Source organism: Lithobates pipiens, unplaced genomic scaffold, assembly GCF_037356315.1.
Source record: "Lithobates pipiens isolate NorthernLeopardFrog02 unplaced genomic scaffold, aLitPip1_a1.2 Scaffold_3, whole genome shotgun sequence".
NCBI lineage: Eukaryota > Metazoa > Chordata > Amphibia > Anura > Ranidae > Lithobates > Lithobates pipiens.
In genome coordinates this window covers 218520514-218539185 of record NW_027507790.1, presented here as the reverse complement: position 1 = coordinate 218539185, position 18672 = coordinate 218520514, and the positions used below count along the sequence as shown (strand labels likewise).

Here is an 18672-nt window from a genome sequence, read left to right as displayed (position 1 = left end):
AAAAATAATGTCATTTTCTTTTGCAATTACATTAACCTGTTACAAGTTATATGCGATTTTATTAACTGGGTTTGCATATACTTTAAGTTATCAATTTATCATTTTTACCTATAATTGGCACATTTTATCAGATTGAATCTTAGATGCAAATCTGTGAATCTTGTGTGAAAACACAGACAAATAGCCTCCAAAGTGTTATGGCAGCAGCTAGCTATGCACTTATATGTAAATACGTCCTGTCTACACACACACCGCATAAGAATGAATGACCTTTATTATCTGCTCAGTAACCTGATTATGCTGGAGCTGAATTCAGACATTTCATATCGGTCTGATCAGCACATAGTTATTTGTCTCAACTAAAAATTTTCTGCAGAGCTGAAAGTACTTGAGAAATTGATAATTTAAATGAATGAAGCAAAAAACGATGGGCTTAAATCTAATGCAGTATTTCCAGAATTTGAGCAAAAGGGAAACTAAAACAGATTTTGTTTTATTTTTATTTATGAACATTTATACTAAACATGTAATGCATGGCAATGAATTTTCAGAGCACCATGGGTTAGCAAAGAAAACAACACAGCAGTAAGTGTTTCCTTTTAGGCAGGATCACTCGCTGAAACCTTAGACTGAGCTAGCCAATACATTTTTTTTTTTTTTTTTACCCTTTAGCTAATGTGAGTGCCATTATCTTGTTTTCTAAATTGCTCAGAATCTGAACTTGTGATAGTGTGGTGTTTAAGCCATTACAGCTTTTCTCCAACTATGCAGAACCTGAAAAGGAGATTGCACGGTACAGAATTATACAACTGGAGGCCCTTTACCCATGCAGAAGCAGTGTATGAGGTCTTACTTTAATGGTGGATTAAAGCTAAATTAGATAGAAGTTCTGATTTATTGGCAACATTTATAAAATATTTTTTTGTTGTGATTTTACTTAATATCTGTAATTACATTAAAGTGTCATTTCAGTAGTCATTTTTTTTATGTTTAATCACTGTATTTATTTCCTATAGATTCAGACTCACTTCCAAAGGGATCTTTCCTTCATGTCTCCATGGACCACGAGTAGATTCCAGATAGCTGGAGGTAGGAAAGAATTTTATGAGCATCTTAAAATATATTTATTTTCGTTTTTGAATGTGAATTTAAGGGGGCAGATCTTCATGAAAATGATATTGGATTTAAGCCAGTTAAGTCACTCTCTATCTTCTTATATCTTTTATGGGTTAAGCAGCATAATTATTTATTCATACATAGATCACCACTTGGATCCTGTCCACTTTGCTGCCCAAAATGAAGTCTTAGTTTCCTTATACCCATCATGAACTCTTGGTTGGTTCCTGCCCACCATGGAGTCTTAGTTTCTACTCACTATGTAGCCTTAGTGGGTTCATGTCCACTCTAGAGTCCTAGTTAGTTGCTGCCCACAATGGACCTTGGTTGCTGCCCACCATGAAGTCTTAGTCAAATACTGCCCACCATGAAGTCATAGTCAGTTCCTGCTGATCCTAGAGTTTTATTCAGTTCCTATCCATCATGGTATCTTATTTAGATTCTGCCCACCTTAGTCTGTGCTCACCGTGTAGTCTCAATATTCCTGCTATAGGGCTGAACCCCACCGCTTCAGTTGCATTCAAATAATCTAAACTCGAAGACTGGATTCCTTTCATAATTGGAAGAATGGTGGACAGCTAAACATTTAGGAGCAAAGATCTATCTGGCGAGTCCCTGAGAGACATGAGAATCTGTCAAATGTTTTTACTATCAGGAACATTAATTTTACACATGGCATCCCGTAAAAACACCAATATTGTTAGCATAACATTTGTAAAAATATCTACCTTTTAATCTTTCCAGTATGGAAATTTCAGAATAAATCAGCAATTCACTTCTTAAGTGTGAGCTCTAATCCAAAGTTTTCTGTTGTGATAGAGCAGAGTCCCCAATGCTATGGTTATGAAAATCAGAGATCTTATTGCCAAAATCCTTCATCATTTTGCCGTATTAGTGCAATTGTGACAGAGAAAATTGAGTACTGTCCGTGATACTTTTTTTTTATTTGCACTAACATACAATTTTTCAGGACAAGCTTTCGGGGTATGTTCCCTTCAAGTGTCAATACTGCTTGGACCTTGAAAGGGACATACCCCGAAAGCTTGTCCTGAAAAATTGTATGCTAGTGCAAATAAAAAAAGTATCACGGGCAGTACTCAATTTTTTCTGCTAACATTGTTTTAAAATTAGATTACTAAATGTGGATGGTGTGAGACTAATTTCATAGTTTTGGTTAGGTCTTGGTATATTCACTCACTTGCTGGCTTGTTAAACCTTCTGCAGAGGGATTGGATTCTACATCTATGCTTTACATACAGCATATTCATGTGCCATCTAATGAGGTCTGAACAGGAGCTCATATATCAATATGTTTTTGTCCACAAGCAAAAGTTGATGCACATTTGTCTAGTTCCTGTGGATGTCTATTATATGAAAAAACCAAGGGAATGTAGCCATGGGTTTCAAATTTGTGTAGCTGTTCTTGCTCCTCTTAAGCCCTTATACACACAGTCGGACATTCCGACAACAAAATCCGACAGATTTTGTCTGAAACTTGTGTTGCATACACACGGTCGTTGTCGGAGTTGTCGGAAAATCCGATCGTATGTAACGTGATGACGTTATTTCGTTACGATGGGACTATGTTCAGTCTAGTAGCCAATAGCTTTGGTCTATGAATTTGATCTGAGCATGCGTGGCACTTTGTCCGATTGGAATTCTCTACACACAATCGGACAAAGTCCGATCGGATCATGTTGTCGGAAAGTTTTATAGCCCAGCTCTAAAACTTTGTCCGTCGGATATTCCGACGTAAAAAGGTCCGATGGAGACCACACACAGTCGGATTCTCCGACAACACGGTCCGATCGGACATTTTCCGTCGGAATGTCCGATCCTGTGTACAAGGGCTAAGAGAAAGCTTGAGAGTTTACATTTTGCAACTGAATCTTTGAAGTCCTTCAATTTGTCCTCCCAGAAGAGGGTCAGCAGCCTTTCAGCCTTCTAATCTTTAAAGTGTAAAAAAAAATATATATGCAAAGGTATCCACGCTAAAGAGCAATGGAAAATGATGGCTATATGAACAAAAAGCAGCCAACATAAATTTGTTGATGGCAAAAAAGCCTTAAATATAAGTTTGTATGCAGCACAATAAAATAATTAGACTAGCCTTCATTAAAGGAAGATGCATCTGCATAACAGATTTAAGGAGAATTTAGAGATACTTTTTTGATTGTTTGCAAAGCCTTTTTTTCATTGGTGATCAGCGGGAAGAAAGTTCCTTACATTGGTGATCAGTCGAAAGAAAGCTTCTTACATTGAAGGTCATTGAGAAGAATGCCCCTCTTACAAAGATAGTGGGAAGAATGTGCCTTACGTTGGTGGTCAGTGTGAAGAATTCCCCTTACATTGGTGGTCAGTGGAAACAAAGCTCCTTACATTGGTGGTCCGTGGGAGGAATGCAACCCTTACATTGATGGTCAACGGGAAGAAAGCTCCTTACATTGGTGGTCAGTGGGAATAAAGCTCCTTATGTTAGTGTTCAGTGGAAAGAAAGTTCCTTACATTGGAGGTCAGTGGGAAGAATGCCCATTACAGTGGTGGTCCGTGGAAATAAAGCTCCTTACATTGATGTTCAGTGGGAGGAATGTCCCATTCATTGGAGGTTAGTGGGAAGAATACCCATTTTGGTGGGGATTGGTGGGGATCAGTGTGAATAATGACCCTTTTAGTGGTGGTCAGTGGAAAAAATGGCCTCTTACATTGGTGGTCAGTGGGAAGAATTCTCCGTACATTGGGGGGCAGTGGGAAGAATACCCATTACGGTGGTGGTCAGTGTGAAGAATGCCCCTCACATTGGTGGTCAGTGAGAAGAATGCAACCCTTACATTGGTTGTCAGTGGGAAGAAAGCCCCTTACACTGGTGGTGAGTGAGAAGAATGCCATTCTTCCAGTTACTGTAAAAGATAATTGGTGTCAGTGGTTACTTATCAACGATTAGGAAATTGCTCTTTGCTAATCTTTGGGAACCCTAATAACCTCTGGAGGAACCCCAGGATTCCACAGAACCCTGGTTGAGAGAGGCTGTAGTAGATGGCATCTAAATTAATAAAGACGAGGGGAGGCCAGCAGGCAAGATGATACACACTTGTCACTTCAAAACTTTGAACTGCTTCTTATATAAACGCTTTGAAATGTTCCTAATAAAAATTACAGAGGAGCATTTTGCTAATGAATTGAATAGGGCATGGTACTGATTATTTTATTGACCTAGCCACTATGAAACAGTTAATTGTTATGTTCTGTTGCCTAATCAAATCATAATGACGTTCTTTTGTTAATATGTTGTTGCAATGTGTTTATTAATTGGCTACAATGGACAGTGTACTTTGAAGCTGATTGATGTGGACATCTGGTTTCTTCAGAGAAACAGGGACTTAATCATTGGACTAATGCAGACTAATGTCTTTATTCATTAAATGATTGTTTATACCATACTACAGTATTGTTCCTTGTAATTACTCTTTTAAACTAAAGAGCAATTACACATGCCTGTATCCTATTAAAGTAAAATTATGCTATGTTGAAAAGAGCACCCATGTAATTATGTGCACCATTGTTGCCGCTTCCCAACCAATAAACAATTTAAATGATTTGTAATCTAATGTATAATGTGTCCTTAAAGTGATTGTAAAAGTATATATTTTTTCAAAATAATAAACATATCTATACCTGCCTGCTCTGTGCAATGGAATTGCACAGAGCGGCCGCGGACCTCCTCTTTTTGGATCTTTTGCTGGCACTCCAGACCCCACCCCTCTGTCCAGTGCCCCCAATGGAAGCTGATTTCCCATACGTCCATTGGCACAGATAGCAGGACTTGGCCCCACCCCCCACTCCCTCCTCACTGGCTTTGAATGACAGCACTGGGAGCCAATAGCCCCCTAGGAAAGCCATTGAGACCCAGAAATGAGGGGAGAGAAGATCTACAGACTTGCACAGCACTGGATCGAATGAGGGTTCAGGTAAGTAAAAGGGGGGGGAATTGAGGGGGGGGGGTGCTGTCACCTTAACATTTTTTTATCTTAATGCAAGGAATGTATTGGGGTAAAAAAAAAAAAAAATGTTTAGGCTTTACAACCACTTTAAAGTCGAAAGATTCTATTTTCTGAATAAAGATGCTGCATGGCACATTTACGTAAATCCTGGTGCCTGTGCAGTTTTGGGCTACGCTCACAAACGTCTGACACTGATCAACCTCCTGCTATAGCCTGTTTTGAACTGCAGGCTACAATGATACAGTCTGGGTGAGTTGGGAACTGAGGCAATGCGTTATTTAGTCTATAAAGCATCGAGCAGTGCCTCTTGTACAGCTGAGAGTCTTGACTTACAAGAAGGGAGGATAAAAGCCCATGACCCCTGAGAGAGGCATTTACAGTGAGGGGAAAAAAAGTATTTGATCCACTACTGACTTTGTACGTTTGCCCACTGACAAAGAAATGATCAGTCTATCATTTTAATGGTAGGTTTATTTTAACAGTGGGAGACAGAATAACAACAAAAACATCCAAAAAAAAAAAGCATTACAAAAAAGTTATACATTTATTTGCATAATAATAAGTGAAATAATTTCTTTCTATTTGCACGTTTTGGGATGTTGGCGGCAATGATATTGTAAAGCTTGATGCTTTCCTTTATGATTCATCTCTTATATAATTAATAATGAGTGAAATAAGTATTTGATCCCCTATCAATTAGCAAGATTTCAGCCTCCCAGGTGTCTTCTATACAGGTAACAAGCTGAGATTAGGAGCACTCTCTTAAAGGGAGTGCTCATAATCCCAGCTTGTTACCCATAATAAAAGACACCTATCCACAGAAGCAATCAATCAGATTCCAATCTCTCCCCCATGGCCAAGACCAAAGAGCTGTCCAAGGTTGTCGGGGACAAGATTGTAGACCTATACAAGGCTGGAATAGGCTATAAGACCATTCCCAAGCAACTTGGTGAGAGGGTGACAACAGTTTGTGTGATTATTCGCAAATGGAAGAAACACAAAATAACTGTCAATCTCCATCGGTCTGGGGCTCCATGCAAGATCTCACCTCGTGGAGTTTCAATGATCATGTGAACCGTGAGGAAGCCCAGAATTACACGGGAGAATCTTGTCAATGATCTCAAAGCAGCTGGGACCATAGTCACCAAGAAAACAACTGGTAACACACTACGCTGTTGAGGACTGAAATCCTGCAGCGCCCGCAAGGTCCACCTGCTCAAGAAAGCACATGTACAGGCCCTTCTGAAGTTTGCTAATGAACATCTGAAAGATTCAGAGAAGCACTGGGTAAAAGTGTTGTGGTCAGATGAGACCAAAATCAAGCTCTTCGGCATCAACTCAACTTGTCGTGTTTGGAGGAGGAGGAATGCTGCCAATGACCCCAAGAACACCATCCCCACTGTCAAACATAGAGGTGGAAACATTATGCTTTGGGGATGTTTTTCTGCTAAGGGGACAGGACAATGTCACTGCATCGAAGGGACGATAGACGGGGCCAAGTACCATAAAATCTTGGGTGAGAACCTCCTTTCCTCAGGCAGGGCATTGAAAATGGATCGTGAATGGGTATTCCAGCATGACAGTGACCCAAAACAACAAAGCAGTGGCTCAACAAGAAGCACATTAATGTCCTGGTGTGGGCTAGCCAGTCTCCAGACCTTAATCCCATAGAAAATATGTGTAGGGAGCTGAAGGTTCAAGTTGCCAAAAGTCAACCTCAAAACCTTAATGACTTGGAGAGGATCTGCAAAGAGGAGTGGAACAAAATCCCTCCGGAGATGTGTGCAAACCTGGTGGCCAACTACAAGAAACATCTGACGTCTGTGATTGCCAACAAGAGTTTTGCCACCAAGTACTAAGTCGTGTGTTGCAACGGGGTCAAATACTTATTTCACTCATTAAAATGCAAATAAATGTTCATAACTTTTTTGAAATGCGTTTTTATGTTTTTGTTTTGTTATTCTGTCTCTGTTAAAATAAACCTACCATTAAATTAGACTGATAATTTCTTTGTCATTGGGCAGATGTACAAAATCAGCAGGGGATCAAATACTTTTTTTCCCTCATTGTAGAAGGTCAATGGACATAGAGCTTTCGGGACCTTGCTGCAGCACTAGTTCACCACCTGAGACAGCGGGGTTGAGTTACTAAGAATGGAGAGTGCAAAATCTGGAGCAGCGGTGCATGGTAGCCAATCAGCTTCTAACTTCAGCTTGTTCAATTAAGCTTTGACAAACAAACCTGGAAGCGGATTGGTTACTATACACAGCTGCACTGAATTTTGTGTGCACCAGTTTTAGTAAATCTCCTCCTCAGAGTCCAGTTGCAGAAAACAGAACTTGTTCAATAATTCACAACAAGCCTATCGGAAAGTCGCCCATCCGGGAACACTCACAGAATGTAACAGCAGTGTGTAGCGGAGAAGGTCTCAGATGCGCCAACCACGTTTGTCTTAAGGGGTGAAATGTGACCTGGCCGGGCTGTACCCAATTGGGGAGGTATCCAGGAAGGATGGTGTGCCCCTGTCTTTTCCCTACTGACCTGGAATCTCTCCCTAATGCTAATCGCTGTCCCTGCCAGACGGATGACATGGTTTCTATGCAGAGCTGCAACAGATTTTACACTCCATTTTTTAGTAAATCAACCCCACAGTGTGTATACTGTATGTAGTCACTAGAAAAACTTTTGCAAGCATGCATCAATGCACACTTTTCCTAGCAATATCCCCCTCCACGCATGCATTAGCACTGAGGCTAAAGTTATTAGTTATTCATTATTCTGCTAGGCTTATGACACACAGGCGACTCTGCCGCTAGCAGTCCTCTTGCTCACAGTTTGTCAAAATCGTCAGTGTCGGGATTAGTAAAAGGCTACCTGTTTGTCCCCATGGCATTGCATTCTTCTGTAGCTGAGGCAGGGAGATATTGCTCTCATAACTAGTAATCCAGATCGACCAGCGTTTCAGCAAGTGACAGAACAGCATCGCACTGCATCTGGTTACACAATCAATCTTGTTGGCGGTCCTGGCTATTTGTCTCTAGTGGCCGAATTGCCCGTGTGCCATAAAGCCTTGGGGTGATCAATCTATAAACTGTTTTACTAAATGGGAAGAGAGGGAAAATTAGCAACATGGATGCAGACAGCAATAACAGTTGACAACAAATGCTTTATTTAGGGATGGACCAATACCATTTTTTTTTTTTTTTTTTTTTTTTTTTTAGTACTCGTCCATACCAAATACCGATGCCTACTGCAACTGTTTTTTGTTTATACTTTAGCTGTCAGCAATTATACAAAGCATTAAAAAGTTCTTTACAAATAAAATCGTTTTTTTGGGGGGTTTTTTGCGCATTTTTCAATGTGAAACGAGTAAATATATGCAAGTGTGTAAAAACATTAATGAACAAAGCAAACCAAAAAAAGTTTTTTAATTATTGTTTATAGAATAGAAGTGAAACAAATAAGCAGGACAATAATAATTTAATGGTGAAGCGGAATAAGGAGCTAAATAAGACTGGAGATTAGAGTAAATTAAGGGTTAATAAGGGGTTAAACAGAGGAACACTTTAATAAAAAAAACAACCATTACCATTATCGTTGAAAGTAAAAGAAAATCCAAAATTTTGGGTTGTCAGAAAAGTAAGAGGGAAAATCTTCCAATGGTGACACTAGTTTTGGTGACCTGGGGGTCCCCAAGGAATTCTCTTAATTTTCAGGGGTTTCCTCTCTCTTCCTATTTGGCTATGGGATAGGAAGTGAAGGGAAATCTCTGCAATGGTATACAGACACAGGTTTTAACCCTTCCTTGCTCTATACAAAATGTAAAAAAAAAAAAGTTTTGCCTATAGTTGTAATTTAAACTGACTTCATCTGCAGATCGAAGTTCATCCCTTTGGTCTGTAGATGAATAAACAGAAAGGTACAAAAAGAAACAATGTTTCTTTTTATCTTTGTTTCAGTGGTTGAGCAAGGTTGTTGATGAACTTTGCCCGGCTGCTATTTTTTTGACTGCTTCAATTGCCGGGACTTTGTTTACACTTCAGCTGATAACAGGGGAACCCCGCTGACAGCTGAATGAGTCATCAGTTGTTAAGGACACGGCGGCCCCACTCCCTAATAACCGATAATTTCCATCTTTTTTTTTTTCTTTTTTTACATTTCGGCTGTTAGTTGGAGAATCCCGCTCACGACTGAAAGAACCGAGCCTGGAAGTACCGATACGCATGCAAATGTTTTGTATCGACACCAATACCGGTATTAGTGCAACCCCAGCTTTAATTTACTTAAGACACTTCCTGTCTGGTGAAACCATTGTTACCATGACAGTAAGGCTCTGTTAAGACCAGTTAGGTCCCTTGAAATGCACGAAAAACAAGTAAATGCAGCTAGTGGTTTGAATAGGCTCAAAGGCCTCATGCACAATGCATTGCCAAAAAACTTCAATTTTAGAGGCATTTTTAAACGCGCCTAAACATACATATCTGAAAAATTGACTGTAGGCATGTCTTTAATGCTGCTTTTCTCTTGTCAGAAGAATGGCGTTGAGAGGAGCTGTGTGTGCATGAGGCCCTAGAGAGGGGAAATCTCTTTAATGGAGCTCCAGATAGCAGAAAAAAAACTAACAAAGGGTTCAAATCCTTCTCCACTCTATCCAGACCTAAAAAAAATAGTTTAGTTTTTTTTTTTTTATCTGCTGGTTTCTGATTCCAAAGGCTTAGACAGAGCTGAATCAATAACAAGATATAAGAAATCTGCTCATTTTCACACAGTTCATATGAACAGCAGGACCTGCCATGATCTTTGCTTGACACCAATAATAGCACAGCAACCTACTTCTGTTCCTTCCCTTTTTATTCATAAAATGAAAAAGCATCCCACCCACTAACGGGGTGATTTTCCATAAATTATAAATGCCCGAGGCATTGGTTGGTTGAGGAGCTCATTATTGGTCTTTTAGGGCCCATTCACACCAGATACAGATGGATGCATGTTTGACTGCATTTCAAGTGCATAGATGGTCCAAAATGTAGGCTATCCTTTAGGCACAGTTCACCCCATTGCAGTGCAGGCCACAGAGTAGAGCGAGCTGCATCGCAAACGTGCACAAATGTGGGCAAATGCATGTAAACACTTACCAACAAACACACATGCATGGAAAAATGCATGTAAACATGCATAAAAATATGCATCAAATGCATGCACGTGTGCATGAAAAATACGTGCAGTAGATACAGTTTCTGGTATGAATAGGCCCTTACAGTTCAGAAATGGCCTGATAATGTCAGCACTCCCCTTATTCAACCCTGCTACTATGGTATAGACAAGGTTGCTAAACTGTACTGTATAATGCCCACCTAACCACCTGTCCCCTGTTCCCTCTCAAGTACTACGGTCACCCTCTGACTCTATCCTACACACTCTAGCCCACATCTTCAATCCCACCCTCTCTTCTGGCATCTTCCTCAACTCTCTAAAACACACACTGGTCACCCCCATACCTAAAAAGCTGTCCTTGGACTCTCCCAGTCTTAACAATCTTCGCCCTATCTCCTTGCTCCCCTTTTCCTCTAAACTCATTGAACACCTGGTCCACAACCAACTGAGTGACCACCTCATTAAGTATAACCTTCTTGATCCCCTTCAGTCTAGATTTTGCCACAAAACACGCCACAAAAACTGCTCTTTTAAAACTTAAAAATGACTTACTAACAGCAAAAAACAATGGACACTATTCTGTACTCCTACTTCTGGACCTTTCGGCTGCCTTTGATGCTGTTGACCAACCCTTTCGCCTCAAAAAAACTTTACTTCTATGGTCTCCATGACTGTGCTCTTCACTGGCTCTCATCCTACCTATCCCACCGCACGTTCAATGTCACTTGCAGTTCTACTTCTTCCACTCCCCTTTTTTTTTCTCCGCCGGGTCCCCCAAGGTTCTGTTCTTGGACATCTCCTATTTTCAATCTACACCTCCTCCCTGGGTGAGCTGATAGTCTCCCATGACTTTCAATATAATTTCTACGCTGACGACATACAAATCTGTCTCTCCACCCCTCCAGCCCACTTCATCCGTCTCCTCACGTATCACTGGAAAAAAAAGGGGAAAAGAAACTGCGCTACGGTAAATGAGTGCACTCTAAGTACATATATAACTAAACATAGAACCACTAAAGGGATTTATTGGAAGCTGCTACTCTGCTGTATAACATAACTACAGTAAAAACAAAATGAAAAATAAAAGTTGGGCTAGATCTGTGACGCACAAAAGCAAAATCTGTATAAATAATAAAAATGCATAAATCATGTCTGAAAGACCATGCGATTAAATGAGACTGGAAAGTAAATGGTGAGCATCATCCCATACAAATATGCAAACATATGATATGCAAATTAACACTGGAAAATAAAATTTATAAATAACCTTCACAATGTGAAAACGAATTCAAACAAGACCCCGTGCACATGTGTGCTATGAGAAACATAAAATAGAAAAGACCAAAAAAGTCCTTATAAAAGTGACATAACATTTTTTATGACGTAATAAATAGTCCAGAGGAATGTGTTTAACACAAAGTCTGCACCCGTGCAAAAAATAAAAATAAAAATTCAAAATATTTTATGCTGAAGGAACAGTCCATGCATTAAAAATTTCTTTCAATTGTGAACCGTGTTCAATCCACCACCAAAAGTATAAATTTACTTCTTACCAAACGCCTATGACCCCCCGTTACAGAGGGTCACAGAAAGCATGGATTAAAAATATTTCTCTCCTGGACCCTCAGACACTCCTGCGGAACTCTTTAGTAAGTGGCGTCTCCTGGATCCTCAAAACTCCTGCAAGCCTCTTTAATACGCAGCCTCCAGAACATAAGCACAAGAGCCCAGCACTCTTCAGTTCACCTCTCAAGGACCGAAGCTTGGCAGTTTGTACCAGTAGCATGTAAAAGATAAGAGGCTTCAAATAGTATAAAAACCCACTATTTATTTATATAAAAAATGGCAATTACACTTACAATAGTGGAAGAAATAGAAAGACTTAAGTCCGGTGCACCGGCCGGCACACACACAGACAACCCATACTTCCTGGATCTCCAATAGTATACACGAGGTGACATCAGCGCGTTGCTCCTCCCTACGCGTTTCGTAATAGAATTACGTTGCCCAGACATATCTGGATATTGCACCACTTCCTCAAACTCAACTTGGCAAAAACCAAGCTCATAATATTTTCTCCTCCACGTGCCTTTCCCCTGACTTCTCTGTCAAGAACAATGACATACCCATCCACCCATCCCAGCATGCCAGGGTGCTATGTATTATCCTGGACTCTGAACTTTCCTTTCAGCCCCACATCCAATTACTTTCCATAGCTTGCCACCTCAACCTCCCCAACATCTCCAAAATACGTCTCTTCCTAACCAATGAGACCACTCCTGATTCACTCTCTGGTTATCTCTCGCCTTGACTACTGCAACTCCCTCATTGGCTTACCTTTTAAATAGGTTATCCCCCCTTCAGTTCATCATGAATGCTGCCAGACTCATCCACCTTACAAACCACTCAGTGTCTGCTCCTCCTCTCTACTAATCCCTCCATTGGCTGCCACCCACCCAACAAATTACATTCAAAATACTAACAATAAGTAACAAAGCCATCCACAACTTGTCCCCCAGCTACATCACTAACCTAGACTCAAAATACCAACCAAATCATGCTCTTTGTTCCTCTCAAGACCTCCTGCTCTTTAGCTCCCTCGTCACCTCCTCCCATACTCTCCTCCAGGACTCATCCCGAGCCTTTTCCAGCCTTTGGAATTCTCTACCCCAATCAGTCCAACTATTTCCAACTCTATCCACTTGTAGGCAATTTGCTAAACTGTTTCTCTTCAGAGAAGCCTATCCTGCCTCCACATAACAACTGAACTTTCATTTTCTTCAGCAGCTCATCCACCATAGTTATTACCATTTGTATCACTTGACCATCCCTTCTAGATTGTAAGCTCTAATGAGCAGGCCCCTCTGATCCCTCCTGTATTGAATTGTATTGTCTGCCCTAATGTTGTAAAGTGCTGCTCAAACTGTTGGCACTATTTAAATCTGGTATACTAATAATAATAAATAATAATAATGTAATAAAATATTTAAAAAAATCAGGAAAACCACTTTATCGTATCATCTATGGCCCATGCTTTAAGAAAATAAAGTATATTTTTTGGCAAAATCAGAAAACAATCTTAGTGCAATCTCTGTCTCATCTATCTTCTCCATAGCGGCAATTTCTCACTGATAATACTGGTTTTATAGCAGGCCTTCATTCCCTGATTTACTGTCGTGACCTCTGTATTCTGATGTGGCATTGTACTGTCGCATTCACCTTGTGTTAAGAATGCTACTGAAAACTGTTTAAGCCAGTTATCAAGAAAGATATACGGCTCTCATTGTAATTCATAGATGAACTGCAGTCCCCTATTGTACAGCTGCAGCCAGACCAGTATTCCCCGGCAGAGGAACAAGAAGCAAAGAAATACCCCTTGAACACCTTTTGTGATTGAGAGAGAGCCAGGATACTTCAAGCTGTTGCTTCTCTCACAAGTTTGTGCCAATTACATTGTTGTTCTTTGAAGAACGAATAAAGGATTTTAATTGCATCAACTTAATGGTTACCATTACGGTTACCGTTTATTATTGTGTATGACATGAGTGGTAAACGTGGAGCCACTATGAAGGGATTATTGAAGAATAGGCAACTTTTTGTTCACCATCTACTCCATAACAAGCTGTTCTGTAACCTCTCCAGTATTTATGTATTATAAATAACTATTAGATTGTTGAGACCCCTTTCACCCGGGCCGGATCTGTTTTTGCAGAGGAGATATCTGCTGAATTCTCTGCGGACCGGCCGGATGACAGGTCTGTGTCTGATCCACTTATGCAGAGTGAACATTGACACAGCCTGCTATGCTCTACGGGCAGTTGGATGTAAACAGATTGGTTGTCTGTTTAAACCTGACTGCCCTCTGATCCGATCCGGCCCGATGAATTGGATCGGATTGGAGGTTGGCAAGTGCAACTGGACACAAGTCTACTTAGGTCCGCTGCTGCATGAGGGGTCCGATGGAGTCCGCCTGAAGATTGGACAGGCGCACCCAATCAGACCACTCATATGAAGGGCGCCTAAAGCATAACTAAACTCAAAAACAAAAAAAGTTTATATATTATAGCTTTCCAGTCATTGGATATGGACTTCTCCAGAGCCTCTCCCATCCTCTGGAACTCTCTGCCTTAATCTGTTTGGATATATACTATTCTGGCCAACTTAAGGCAAACCCTGAAAACTCTTCTTCTCAGAGAAGCCTATCCCACCTCCACCTAACCACTGAACCTTTAATTCTTCCATCAGCTCATTCCTCACAGTTATTACCTTTTTTGTACCATTTGGCCCTCCTTATTAGATTGTAAGCTCTTATGAGCAGGTCCCTCTTAACCCTCTGTTTTTTTTTGTATTGTAACTGTATTGTCTTCCTTTATATTGTAAAGTGTTGCACCAACTATTGGCGTTATATAAATCCCGTATAACAATAATATTGTGATGCCTGCATTCATTTTCATTTTTCAGGCTTTTATTCCTTCATTTTGATCTGGTCATCTGCCAGTAACATACCTCCCTGTTACAGGGTGGCTACCTTCACTCCTGAAGTGCTCTCTGTCCCAAGAAGACATTGGTAACCAGTGCGACTGTCTTTCGATCATGTGACCATTGTGATGGCCAATCACAGTGGTCATATGATCGTCAAACCTTCCTGCCCCCCGAGGGGACGTCAGGGTGGGAGGGAAGGTTTTAAGGACCATTTCTAACCAAAATTTAATTTTTTTATTCCGTTTGGGAAGGATTACTCAGATTTTTGGTGTTATTGTGCCCCCCTGGCTTTCTGTTATCTCTGATCCATTGCCTGGTCAGTGAGTGAAGAGAAATCTCCCCAGTAGGGACGAAGAGAGTTTTAGCAAAAGTTGGGCTGTGACTTTTAATTTCATCTGACAGTAAATGCCTGCATAAGTATCCACTCATCAGCCACTTTATTAGGTACACCTTGCTAGTAGCGGGTTGGACCCCCTTTTTGCCTTCAGATCTGCCTTACTTCTTTGTGGCATAGATTCAACAAGGTGTTGGAAACATTCCTCAGAGATTTTGGTCCATATTGACATAACATTACGCAGTTTCTGCAGATTTGTTGGCTGCACATCCATGATACAAATCTCCCATCCCACCACAATATTGGATTGAGATCTGGTGACTGTGGAGACCATTGGAGTACAGTAAATTCATTGACCTATTCAAGAAACCAGTAGTGAGATGATTTAAGCTTTGTGACATGGTGCATTATCCTGCTGGAAGTAGCCATCAGAGGATAGTCACACTGTAGTCTTAAAGGGATGGACATGGTAGGCCGTGGCGTTTAAACAATGCTCAAGTGGCCCAAAGTGTGCCAATAAAATATCCCTCATACCATTACATCACCACCACCACCCTGAACTGTTGATACAAGGCAGGATGGATGGATCCATGGTTTTGTGTATTTATTTATTTTTATTTTTTTGATAATTCTCTATTTATATCCATTAATATAAAATGACAACACCACTATTCATCCAGAGTATTACCAGACAGCCTACAAAAAAACAAAAACAAAAAAAAAACAGAGAAATGTATACACTTTATAAATTTAAGTCCAGTTTACCAAAATATTAGCAATGGTAGCCTATGGCTCTCTACTATAATGTCTAACTACTATTCTTCTCAACTGATTTACCGTAAATTATCTAACATCCATTAAGATAGAAATATATACTTATTTTTCCATTTTCTCTTTCCCTCTTTAAAATAACCCTACCACCATCCAAACACCAAAAAAAGGGCCACTCCCCCCTTCCCCTGGCATCCCTCTCCAGTCCTGTATATCACCTACCCTCTTAAGTATTCCTTTCTATTCCATAGGGGATTGATCTTTATATGATAAGTATGTAACCCAAATCCTCCCATATTTCTCTCCCTGTTCTTTCATTGTCATCATAAGGTCTTCCATTTCCTGGATTTCCCTAATTCTAGCCATCCATTGAGCTTTAGTCGGTGCAACTGAGCTCTTCCAAAGTGCAGGGATACATGCTTTGGCAACCATTTAAAAATGTTTTTAAAATTATTTTTTTATATCTCTTATTAGATAAGGAATATTCTACCGGGTTCCTCTCAAGAGACACACCTGTTATCTCTTTGACTGTATGTTTAACCATATCCTGGAAGTTTTTCAACTTCGGGCATTCCCAAAAAATGTGGAATACACACTGATGGAAACACCTTTGGCCATGTTTTCTCCCACCTATGCACTCTGTGCAACCTCTCCAACTATCCTTCCCCTTTCTCTGACCACCACCTTAGTTTCTCTCTCTCCCTCTCTACCACTTCCTCTCCCTCCAACCGCCTAACAATTACCCATAGAAACCTTTGCCTCCTCAACATTTCTCTTCTCTACTACTGACCACCTCTATGACAAAATCTCACCTCTGTCCTGCTCCAACTTAGCTACGCTCCATAACTCACACCTTCAATCTCTCTCTCTCTCTTCAGGCAGCTTCCCAAACTCTCTAAAACATGCATTAGTCAACCCATTCTTAAAAAGCCCTCACTAGACCCCATCAAACTTAACAACCTATGCCACATCTCCTTGCTCACTTTCTTATCCAAACTCCTTGAATGTCTGGTCTACAACCGACTGAGTGACCACCTCACCAAAAATAACCTCCTTGATCTCCTTCAGTCTGGATTCCGCCATCAAGTTTCCACGGAAACTGCTCTCCTAAAACTCACAAACGATCGGCTAACAGCTAAATCCAATGCACTCTAGTCTGTACTTCTACTCTTAGACCTCTCTGCTGTCTTTGACAAAGTGGACCACCCCCTCCTCCTCAAAAAAAAAAACTCCACGCCTTTGGTCTCCATGACTGAACTCTTCGCTGGTTCTCATCCTATTTATCCAACCGCATCTTTAGTGTCACTTACAACTCTAATGCCTCCTCTCCTCTCCCTTTCTCAGTTGTGGTCCCCCAAGGTGCTGTTCTTGGACCTCTCTTATTCTCTATCTACAGGGTCAGGTAATAGCCTCCCTTGTCTTCCAATACCATCTCTATGCTGACGACACCCAAATCTATCTCTCTACCCCTCAGGAGCTCACTCCTTCAGTCTCCTCACGTATCAAAACTTACTAACAGACATATCAGCCTGTATGTCACACCACTTCCTCAAACTCAATCTATTCAAAACTGAGCTCATAATTTTTCCTCCCCCACGTGCCTCTGCCCCTGATCTCTCTGTCAAAATCAATAGCACTACTATCAGCCCGTCCCCGCATGCCAAGGTTCTATGTGTAACCCTGGACTCTGAACTATCTTTTTTGGCCCCACATCCAAACTCTTTCCAATTCTTGCTGTCTCAACCTCCACAACATCTCCAAAATACACCCCTTCTTAACCAATGATACCACAAAACTCCTAGTTCACTCCCTGGTCATCTACCACCTCGACTACTGCATCTCCCTCCTCATTGGATTACCTTTACAAAGGCTATCCCCCTTCAGTCCATCATCAATGCTGCGGCCAGGCTCATCCACCTTACCAAGTGCTCAGTGTCTGCTACCCCTCTCTGTCAATTCCTCCACTTGCTTCTACTCCAACTAATTCAATTTAAAATTCTAAAAACAACTTACAAAGCCATCCACAACTCGGCCCCCAGCTACATCACTAACCTAGTCTCAAAACAGCAACCTATGCGTTCCCTTCGTTCCTCCCAATACCTCCTGCTCTCTAGTTCCCTCGTCACCTCCTCCATCAGATTATCCCCCACAGCTATTACCTTTTGTATCACTTGACCCTCCCTCCTAGATTGTAAGCTCTAAGGAGCAGGGCCCTCAGCTTTCTCATGTATTGAATTGTATCATAACTGTAATGTGTGCCCTCATGTTGTAAAGCGCTGCACAAACTGTTGGCATATAAATCCTGTATAATAATAATAGGGTGCACTCCGATTCCCAAAGGCACCAACAGACATCTGAGATCTGAGGAAACCTATGATGTAAAACTGAGGGAGTTTGATACCATCTTGTAAGGAGTTTGTACCCCCCTTTCTGATAATTGCTCGCCACAGTGGACTTATGTGCGAATAATGAAATTTTATCTTTTTGAGTTTGAGAGAAGTTGCTTTGTAAATCCCTTTCCCATTGTTGAAGGAAAGTAAGGTCCTGTGAGACATTAGCCAGGGTTAACAAGGTGTACGAATGAGATAATTAAAATGGAAGTAAACCCTTCCAAACAACTTTGACCCACAGGTAAGCCTAGATTAAGGCTTACCTGTAGGTCCAAGTAATATCTCCTAAACCTATATGGTTTAGGAGATATTTGCCCGAAAATGGGCACCACTGTCTACGGCGCATGCGCCGTAGACAGCGGCGCGCATGCGCACTAAATGCGGCAAGTCCAAGAATGGATTTGCCAAATTTGTCGACTCCCGTGCG

At 40.9% G+C, this 18672-nt stretch overlaps 1 protein-coding gene across 3 annotated transcripts in view; it reads left to right on the top strand.

Annotated features, from left to right (window-relative positions):
* GHR (growth hormone receptor) overlaps positions 1-18672 on the top strand; it is a 546779-nt gene that overhangs the window by 157082 nt on the left and 371025 nt on the right. For all 3 annotated transcript variants that reach the window (XM_077462799.1, XM_077462797.1, XM_077462798.1), the window contains exon 3: positions 1017-1089. The gene's annotated coding sequence lies outside the window, so the exon portion shown is untranslated. The remainder of the gene's footprint in view (positions 1-1016; positions 1090-18672) is intronic.